This window comes from Pseudophryne corroboree, chromosome 6, assembly GCF_028390025.1.
Source record: "Pseudophryne corroboree isolate aPseCor3 chromosome 6, aPseCor3.hap2, whole genome shotgun sequence".
NCBI classification, from domain to species: Eukaryota; Metazoa; Chordata; class Amphibia; order Anura; family Myobatrachidae; genus Pseudophryne; species Pseudophryne corroboree.
In genome coordinates, this window is record NC_086449.1 from 245466818 (window position 1) to 245477999 (window position 11182).

General features: G+C 41.8%; 1 long non-coding RNA gene across 1 annotated transcript; it reads left to right on the forward strand.

Annotated features, from left to right (window-relative positions):
• The first annotated feature begins 7245 nt into the window (after positions 1–7245).
• Positions 7246–10786, forward strand: LOC134935162 (uncharacterized). The gene is made up of 4 exons (XR_010179951.1): positions 7246–7597; positions 7906–7927; positions 8928–9563; positions 10704–10786. It is a non-coding gene; the product is annotated as an uncharacterized LOC134935162 (long non-coding RNA).
• The last annotated feature ends 396 nt before the right edge of the window (positions 10787–11182 follow it).

The window sequence follows — 11182 nt, forward strand, 5'->3', positions numbered from 1 at the left end:
TAAGTCCCTCGTAGCAGTGAGTCTGTTGCCAGCAGATCTCACTGAAAATAAAAAACCTAACAAATACTTTCTTTACTAGAAGCTCAGGAGAGCCCCTAGTGTGCAACCAGCTCGAGCTGGGCACAGATTATAACTGAGGTCTGGAGGAGGGGCATAGAGGGAGGAGCCAGTGCACACCAGATAGTACCTAATCTTTCTTTTAGAGTGCCCAGTCTCCTGCGGAGCCCGTCTATTCCCCATGGTCCTTACGGAGTACCCAGCATCCACTAGGACGTCAGAGAAACATACTTTATAATGACTATGATGACATATTTTAGGGGGTGCAATGTAAGGTAAAAATTGGAATTGAAGACATTGCAATATGTTGCAAACTTTAAAGAGAATTTGTCATATCCGAAATAGGACCCTTTCTACATTGTACCTTATGGCTCAGTAGAGGTTACATCTATATTACCTACCACAGGGGATACATATGATATCCCGACGCATGGGATGCCGGTATCCCGAAGTAGAGAATCTTGACAGGCAGGGCTGGATTAACAATGGTGCTGATAGAGCTGCAACTCCAAGCCCATACTCCAAATAGGCCCACCGCTGCGGCACCGCATCTGCAGTGCTCTATGCTGCAGTAGGTACGGAAAAAAATCCTACTACTGCAGTGTCCCAGGCCACGCCCCCTCCGGCCTCAACACCCTTTCTCTTAGGCGGATCAAACACGCCAGCATGGAATGTCTTGCATATGATGGCGGCACATCAGAAGGCTCTCCTAGTTCTCCCTGTGCGGCTTATGCAAGGAGACTCGCAGCCTCCTCCTCACCACGTGACGTCACGCCGTGTGACATCACAAAGCTACCACAACGCCACCACCGCACTCTCCAGTCCACAACACAGCACAGACTAGAGCAGTCAAAGCAGTGACGTGTCTATGCTGCTCCGTGAAGGCGGCCCAGCCTCTGATGATCCTCCTGACTGCAGTGACTAGGGTGAGGCGATCCATACGTGCTGGCTGCCTGGCTGTTGCTCCAGACTCTTTGCTGGCGTGGGGTTTATTAAAGATGCAGTATATATATATATATATATATATATATATATATATATATTTTTTTTTTTTCCCCTACTCAAAATCTAATAAATATAAACATAGATAAACATAAATGAATATGTATATAAATATATATGTATAGTGTGTATTTTATAGTATTGACAATTTTATATATATATTAGTGGTGGGCAACGATTAAAATTTCTAATCGCGATTAATCTCATGATTTTCTCAGATTAATAGCGATTAATCGTGTTGTTATGCGCAAGATTCAATAATTAATTCAAAAGTAGTGTATTGCGCACATTTAGAGAGCGAGAGAGAGAAAAAAGAGAGAGAGATATACATACATACATACATACATACATACATACAGCATGTAAGTGTTCTATTATGCAAAACTGGATCAGGCTGGGTAGTGCATGGCTTTATAACTGCAAATAGGTATCACAAAACAAAGCCTTCCTATATGTATAAACAGGAGTCTGTCTTAAAAGAAACACTGCCTCTTAGCTTCTATTCTTGAGGCAGGACCATGAACAGACTGTGGCCCTCATTCCGAGTTGATCGCTAAGATTCATCGCATCGCAAATGTACGAAAACTAAGTGTCTGCGCATGCGCAAAAGCGTAAATACGCATGCGCGAGTACATACGTACGACATTAGTGCAAAACTGCCAAATTTAAACCAACACGTAACTGGCAAACGAAAACGAGGAGTGGCGGAGGCGTGGCGGAGGCGAGACTTCGCAATGCTCCGACATGGGCGTGAAAGTGGGCGTACAGTGTGGGAGTATGCAACTCGCAATGGGCGTGTTTTTCGCAATTATACCTTGTCGCTGTTAAATCTAACATAGGAAACCGTAGCAACCTTCACGCAGCAGCCGAGTAGGTCTGCAGTTACTCTACATTTGCGAAGTACTGTTACCAAGTGTGTATGCAGTAATTAGCTGTTAATTGGAGAGCACATTCATCTGATGGCCAATTACTAGCTAATTACTGCGCAGATGAAAGTTAGCAAATAGCAATTGTCTGAACCCACATTACATGTTTATTCTACTCACATATAAATCACACACACTGCCAAATAAGGTTGTTTGTAGTGTTATTGTTGGTGTGTAAACATTTTTAATTATTTTTTAAATGTTTGTAAGAATAACAAATACAAACAAGTGAAATAAAAATTTAAATGTAAAGCTGCAACATTTTTGCTAAAGAAACCGACAACCAAATAATGCAGCATACCCTTTCATTTTGTCAGAAATGTAACATTAATTTTGGTTTATAATATTTGACAATGTTTTAAATGATGTCCTGTTGATCAATACATAAATCTAAAAAGTGTTGTGTCAGTTTACTTAATATGGACATTAAAGTGTGGTGCAAAGCATACCTGTATTTGTTGGATGATGCAATTTTGTTGGAGAAATTGCAGATTGGTCCACAAGTGTCTATATGCTGACCTAATTTTTCTGGAACTAACATTTACCTAATGCATTACCTTGAATAAATTGCACAATTTTTAATTTTTTTTTTTTTATTAATGTAGTAAGATTTCACAACATGAAAACAACATGGCTACACGTGAGTCTCACAGGCAGAGATGGACCAAGCAGCAAGCATATGGCACTGACACAAATGATAGAGCAGAACTTAGTACTCTGCAAAATTCAGCTTCTGACTAAATTATAATTTGTAATCATAAATAATACATATTACACACCCTGCCACACAAACATTTTGACACAACTGAGAAAGAATTAGGATCCACCACACAAACACAACAATACATAGCACACTAGTAAGAGGAAGATGGCTCAGGTGTTTATACCCAAAAACTCACAGGCTACAATACCTCCAAACATAAATAATACATTTCACTAAGAGGGAGTTATCCATTCTGGCCACACAAGCCAACTCCAAAATAACATAGAGGCAACATCAAAAACATGGGTGCTGGCCATCTGGAGAGACATCACTTTCTTTTTTTTCTCCCCGCCTGAGGCTGTTCTTCTTGGCTTGGTCTGCGGAGCGACCTTCGTTGGGCCTGCCCAGTGGCCTGTTCTTCCTGGGCAGGGGAGGGAGCCGATGTGGGTGGCTCTCTGCCACTGTGGGCAAGGGAGACAGCGATGGCCTGGAGCCCTTGCAAGATGTTATTTGCAAGGCTTTGGAATGAGGAGGCAAGTTGTTCTTGGCCCTGCCTGATCTCTGCCAGACCTTGGCAGAGTTGAGCAACACCTTGCTCAACACTGGTTCGGTGCTCAGTGAGCCGGACAGCTATCTGGCTTACCTCCCGGAGGATCCCGTCTTGAAACGCATTTAGGCTCTCACCATACCTAGCGATTTCAAGCAGGATCTCCGGGATAGCAGAGGGTTGGGTGGGGGGGCCAGTAGGAACCTGCAGAGGTGGGATTTGGGTCCCCACACTGCCAGACCCACTAGGTCCCTCCACCTCAGCCTCAGCCACATAACCCTCCTGTGACTCAAACTGATCATCCCCCTGTGCTGTGTTTTGTGGCAAGCAAATAGAAGAATGTGTGGGAAAAGAGTACAATAAAAAATTAGATTTAAGTTTATAAATACTGTTTAAATTGCAGACAAATACATGTGTAAACTTACCTGGCAAGTCATGTCCCGTCAGGATCTCAGGCAGGTCCGTGTCCATATTAGACACCCCTTGGCCCTCCTCATAACTGACACAGGCCATCGCCATCTCCTCCAAGTCTGTAAACTCCACAGCGACAGATGGTCCTCCCCCTGTAGCCCTTGAGGCATTCCACTCCGCAGACCTCTTTGCCTTCAGGCGGGATTTGAAGTCGGCCCACCTACATATGTATTGTGAAAGAGGGGCAAAGTAGAGTATTATTATTTGTGTATGTAAATATCTAGGACACATGTTCTGCTTCTGTTTGCTGTACATAACATCACATGTCACTACATTTTTAAGACAACTTAGCACCGAAAAAGGACTGGCAAGATGCACTTACCGTCGTCTAACTTCCTGCGATGTTCTGACGACAGAGCCAACTTCATTCACAGAATGTGTGATGTCCCTCCAGATGCGATCTTTTGTAGCAGCACCCATGTTTTTGGGGCCTCTATGTACTTTGGACATGGCTTGCGTGACCAAGACACGCAACTCCCTCTTAGTGAATGCTGGCTGTCTTTTCTTACGTCTGGAGGTAGCCTGTGAGGTTTCTTCCTGCTGCTCCTCACCATCTTCCTCCTCACTAGCAGCTTCTGTCTGTTGTGTTTGTGTGGCTAATGCTGATTCCTCCTCAGTTTGTCCAGTATGTGTGTGTGGCAGGGTATCCCCACTCAATTGTTGGGGCTCAGAAGCAGACATTTGCAGAGTACTAGGTCCTGCCTCTTCACAATCCGCAGAGGCGTATTCCAACATCCGTTTCTGGCACTCTAGGCGTTTTTTCGCCAATGCCATCTGCTGCTCTGCAATGCGGGCCATCTCTGCTGCTATTTCCTCACGAGAAGCCATGTTTGCGATGACGTGTGTACGCCGAGGTGTGTGCTTATTTATACCTACGGGCGGGGCGTTCATTCACACAGGGGTACAGTGTTAATCTTGGTAATGATTGCACTGCTTATTTAAGGGCCTACTTTGCACGCTGTGAGTGTTGGTAGTTTGGAGTTTGTATTTGTCAGTTTGGAGTTTGTTGTGCTGTGCGTTAAGGTGCTATTGTGCTTTTCAGAGTGAGTAATTGTCAAGCATACATTTGTCCGTTTGTTCGCGTTTAGAATATAGACGGTATAGCATTATTTTTGCGAAAATCCGTTTGTGAGTATTTGTGCATTCGTCTTGTTCCTAATGTTTTTTACAAATTATATTTTTGCAGATTATTTGTAATTATTTTTTACACATATATATTTGGTTTCTCCATTTTTTAAACTAAACCTGTGCTTCAGTGTTGCTGTTGTGTGGACTAATGTTACTATGTTGATCTTACTGTAATTGTTGTTCTCTTGTAGGTGTATTTTTCTGGGTGAAGTAACCCCTTTTTGTTGTTTTCAAGGAGTGTGATTTATAACTCAAATTTGACTGTTGTTTTCTTTGGAGCAGGTAAGTGCCCTTGGCCTGTGTTGGTGCCTGTTTGTGTTAATGGTCTCTATGTTGTTTTTAATGTCATTTTTGTTCTCTTGTAGGTGTATTTTTCTGGGTGAAGTAACCCCTTTTTGTTGTTTTCAAGGAGTGTGATTTATAACTCAAATTTGACTGTTGTTTTCTTTGGAGCAGGTAAGTGCCCTTGGCCTGTGTTGGTGCCTGTTTGTGTTAATGGTCTCTATGTTGTTTTTAATGTCATTTTTGTTCTCTTGTAGGTGTATTTTTCTGGGTAAAGTAACCCCTTTTTGTTGTTTTCAAGGAGTGTGATTTATAACTCAAATTTGACTGTTGTTTTCTTTGGAGCAGGTAAGTGCCCTTGGCCTGTGTTGGTGCCTGTTTGTGTTAATGGTCTCTATGTTGTTTTTAATGTCATTTTTGTTCTCTTGTAGGTGTATTTTTCTGGGTGAAGTAACCCCTTTTTGTTGTTTTCAAGGAGTGTGATTTATAACTCAAATTTGACTGTTGTTTTCTTTGGTGCAGGTAAGTGCCCTTGGCCTGTGTTGGTGCCTGTTTGTGTTTGTTCAAAGTGTTTTGCTTATGTTTGTCTGCCATCTTGATAAGAAATGTAAGCTCTCACGAGTAGGGCCCTCTTCCCTCATGTGCTTATACTTTTCTTACTTTAATAATCCTCATCTGCCCAGATCCCAGTTTTTTGACCACCTGGAACTTATCTCTGTTTACTGGTGTAGTTATGCTTAGTTGCCCTGTACTTGTCCTATATTGTATTCAACTGTAAGTCACTTTTCCTGTTTTTTATGTGCATTTGTACTCTGTAATCGGGCGCTGCGGAACCCTTGTGGCGCCATATAAATAAAGGATAATAATAATAATAATAATAAAATGTTAAATTTATTTCAAGGATTGTTGTGCAAAGTAGTGCTGTTCTTGCCTGTACTAGCTACTAAAGGGATAACTTTGGTTGTTGTGTTGTAATGTTTTTTTTGCCTATTTTGCTTAATTTTTTTGAAGGTGTTTGTGATGTGTTTGATGCTCTGAGTATATTGTTTTTTTATATTTATATTAAAATGTTTATAAAATATGTAGGTTTCTAACTTTTAAATTTTTTATACCCTTTTTGGTATCATTTTCATTTTGATCCGGAATTGAACACAGAAAATATGTCTTATGCTCCTGCAGTAAGTTGACACACCCTTTTTTAAAAAATGTTTTGTTGTATATTTTTTGAGGTTTGCTTTTGTCTTATTCAACATATCTGTTATATTTTTTTAAAGTGTGTGATGTCAGTGTTTATCGCAGCAGAAGCCCTACCTCCCCAACCCACGGCAGCACTCCCACCCCAACCGCCAGCCCCACAACCACAACCGGCTCCTCATCAACCAAGGCAACGGAGGCGTGCTAGGCCACCAATTTTCCAACCCCGTGTCCTACTTTTTGGGATGCCAGATGATGTTGTTGTGCGTAGATACAGGCTGCCACCACATCTAATCCTAGACACTCTCTCCATAATAGAGAGTGATCTGGAGTCTTCAATTCGGTATCCTACAGCAATACCACCATTGACACAATTCCTTGCTGTGTTACATTTTTTGGCTACAGGCTCTTATCAGCATGTGGTTGGAGACCTGGCTGGCATGTCGCAGGGCCAGTTCAGTAAGGTCCTGCGGCGTGTCTGCCAGGCTTTCCTAAAGCGTGTGAAGCAATTTATTGCTATGCCTTTGGATGTTAGTGCCCTAGATGTGGTGAAGCGGCAATTTGAGGAAGGTGGTAGTCGCTTCCCACATGTTATTGGGGTTGTGGATGGCACACATGTAGCTATTCAGCCACCAAGACATAATGAAGAAATTTTTAGAAACAGGAAACTGTTTCATTCTCTGAATGTAATGGTTGTTTGTGGGCCATCCCTCCAGATCCTTTCCCTGAATGCAAAGTTTCCCGGAAACTCCCATGTTGCGTATGTCATTAGACAATCAGGGATATGGCACAGATTAAGATCAAGTCAACGAGCAGACATGTGGTTATTGGGTGAGTTGGCCCACTATTTTTGGCCTGAAATTACAAATTTTTAAAAAATATACTCTTTCTAATTTGTTATTCTCATCAAACAGGAGACCGTGGATATCCTTGCACCCCCTGGCTCATGACTCCTTACCGTAATCCCAGGCCAGGACCACAGACGGCATTTAACTCCGCGCTTACTGCCACTAGGCAGCTGGTGGAGCGCACAATTGGGGTCCTTAAAGGCCGGTTTCGTGTGCTCCACCGCACTGGTGGCGACATCATGTATTCGCCGGAGATGGCAAGTAAACTAGTGGTCCTGTGCGCTATACTACACAACATCGCGGTAAGGAGTAGCGTAGAGCTTCCTCAGACAGAGGAATTGCCTGATGAGGAGCCAGGGGTTGTCCGACACTTCGGTGGGGGGAGTGTTACACGGAGGGGGAGCGAAGTCAGGGCAAGCATTGTTGCAGAATATTTCAGGTATAGTTTTTTTTTTTTTTTTTTTATTCTAACACAAAAAACACAGTATGCTTATGTTCATTTTTTAATGTTGTATTTTTTTAAGCTATTGTAAGGTCATTGTGTAATTATTTTGGTGTGTGTGAATCTTTTTTTTTTTATAAAAAAATATCCGTAAACAGGTTAAGCTTACAATGTGTTATTTGCAAATATAATAATGTTATGTTGCTAAATAGTGTCCTTATTTGTTTTCTTACCTAAAAACATGTTTTTTAAAACAAACACACAAACAAATGAAAATGAATGTTGACCACTTTGTGACTGTCCAGCTGAATGATCACACAAACTGTGGTGAGTACACAGATCTTTTTCGAAATTTAAACTAAACTGTGTGTGTGTCTGTGTTTGTGTTGGGGTTGTATTTTTTTTTTTTTATTATTCCTTCTGCGACTGCGTATTTCCGCTCGTGCGATTTAACACTCTGCTCTTCCCAGCATTGCAAAGATCAATAAAGTTATTAGAAATGACAGCATAGATTTTGGACCAATCACATGCTAACAGACACTATAAATATATGCCCAAATAAGGAAAACGCCATTGCCATGATGCGTGCGGCACCTCTCACCAGGCGGGAGCTCCGCGTCCTGGTTGCGGTGATGGACCGCCGCGTAGGCCACGTTGGGCGCTTCATCCCAAATCGGGTTAAGCGCGAGGCCTACGCGGAGGTCCGCCACCTACTGCGGTCTCGCGTCCGCAGCAGGCGGACAATCATCCAGCTGGAGAGGAGATGGAGTGATCTCCGCAGGAGGACTCCAGAACTGTTGGCGGAGATCCGCCAGCAAATCAGGGAAATGCATGCACGCAGTAAGTTACATTACATAAGATTATTAGCATAAAATTTGCAAATTTACACTAAGTGGTAGGCTAATAGCAACACTGAGTGAACAAATTTAAAAAATAGGACAGTGTGTGTGGTTAGGGCAAACAGTACTGACTGTGTCAAAGTGTTACCAAACAAGTGCATGTTGTACAGAATGAATACCCAGGCAGGAAACTGTACACAAAAACTTGATCAGTGGTGTCTATATAATAAGGTGGCTTGAATAGTGATCTGGTGATGTTGCCTAGACCAATCAATATGACTCAATGGAATAGATTAAGGAATGAGCGTCCAAATATTTTTGTTGAAACATTTTGGTTGGTGGGGCCAACATGAAGAGGATTGTAAAATGTGTTGTTTAAAACAAAAACAAAAATTGCGTTTTTTACATGGAACAGAACAGTGTAATTTACAAATGTTTAGTATGTAATTTAACATGCAAATAAAATTTACCAACAAATATCATTATAGGACGACCACAACGGCAAAGACAGCCAGTGAGCCCACATCAGGCAGCTTCTCAGCCCCCTTCCCCTTCTCACTCCCCCTCCACTTCCCAGTCCCCCTCCCCTTCTCACTCCCCCTCCACTTCCCAGTCCCCCTCCCCTTCTCACTCCCCCTCCACTTCCCAATCCCCCTCAGCTTCCCAGTCCCCCTCAGCTTCCCAGGCACCCTCAGCTTCCCAGGCACCCTCAGCTTCCCAGGCACCCTCAGCTTCCCAGGCCCACTCCCCTTTCCACTCCCCTTCTCAGCCCACCTCTCATTCTCTTTCTGTGACCCCTTCTCCTCCTTCCCAGTCCCCTTCTCCTTCTACTTCCAACTCCCCTTCTCAGCCCCCCTCACCCTCCATTGGCCTAACATTCTCTCCGCCCCCCTCGCCCTCTCAATCAGACCCACCCTCAGAAATTAGTTTCCCAAACCCTCCTCCTTACCCCATCTCTCCTCCTTCCCCAAACCCTCCTCCTTCACCCATCCAGCCTCCTTCCCCCATCCCTCCTCCTTCACCAATCCCTCCTCCTTCCCCCATCCAGCTGCCTTCACCACCCACAGAATGGGCAGAAGAAGCCCCTGATGGGGTCAGTGATGACACTAATGTTGCTGAGGAAAGTAAGTGTTTTTACATTTCAGTTCAAAATATGACCTACTTACACTTACAATGTACAAACATGCACTGTTGTACTGTTTTAAATCAGCTAGCAAGGTACACATTTTCATTAATTATTGATGGTGTGCATGTTGCATTGATATTTTTTAGAGTATCATTATATGTAGTGTTTATGTGTGCAATGTGTTGTGTGTCCACTCTAGGTCGACACTAATTAGTTTGACAGGGTTGCCAGGACTACATAGTTTAATATGTGTTTATTTTTAACAAAAACATTTATAGCTGAGTGCAGTTTAGTATGTTGTTAGTCTTTAACACTTGTGCCTCTCTATTCATAATGTTTGCACTTTCAAAACACATGCTTCACTTTGTTAGCAAGCAGAACAACACAATGATTTGTGGTGTTAAAGTTACACTCACAAAATGCTAATTTGTAAAAATTAAACCTGTTTTTCCTTATTTTGGAAACTGGATTTACATGGATTGTGGGCATGCTAGGATATGTAGTCCTTCTGAAGATGTTGATATGCAGTGTGATCATGCAGGACCAAACCTCCTTAAATTTAATTCACTTCAGTCCAGATGTGAATGAATGGCAACATGGTGTTACATTTACTAAGATGGTAGTTATCTTTAACATGGGATGTTGACCATAGCAAGCAATAATATTATAAATTAAATTGTTATGCCCACTTTTACAAGATAACATGTTTAATTTGTTTGTTTGCTATGGTCTACTTCCCATCTTAAATTGAACTCCCGTAGTAGAAAATGGACAACATGGTGTGGTTCACTTTCTAGTTTAAAAAAAAAAAACATTGCTGAGCAGGATTGTGTATTATGCTACTGATTTATCCTTAAAGCAGCCATGATGTAGTCACTTAGGCATTAAAGCAGGCCTGTCCAAACTGCGGCCCTCATGCCCTCATGCTGGAGAAAAAATACACATCCCAGCATGCCCTGACACAGATTTTGCATTATCTGACCACAAAACTGGGAAAAGGCATGCTGGGAGATGTAGTTTCACAACAGCTGGAGGCCAGCAGTTTTGACATGCCTGCATTTAAGTGTGCTTTGTGCCTTTCTTGGATAATAAGTAATGTAATTCAGTTATTAATGTTTCTGTTGCTTCTTAATTTCAGATGTTGCAGTTGGAGATCCTACAAGTTTAGGAGGCATTATTGCCAGAATGCGACAACACCTGCATGGTGTTGTCATGTGTCTGGATGAATTGCAAAAATTTGCTTGATTTTGTTTGTTTTTAAAAAAAATTAATGTTTTTAAAAATAAAAAAAATAAAAAAAATATGATTCAAGTTAACCGGGTGTTGTGCTTATTAATGCAAAAAAGGATCAGCAGAATGGCAGGCAGAAATAGTTTACATTAAACATTACTCACATGTAACGTAAGTTTAGAATTAAAAAATGAGTTAGGAGATTATTGTGTTAATAAACATGTAAACACCTTCATTCACAAACAACATCTTTTAAAAAAGATATACAAATTTTTAAAATATAATAGTTTTAAAAAAAAAACACTTTTACATGTTGATGGACAATTATGGCAACAAAGTGTTAATCTGGTTTTTTGGCCTGACTTAATTGTTTCGGAACATTATCAA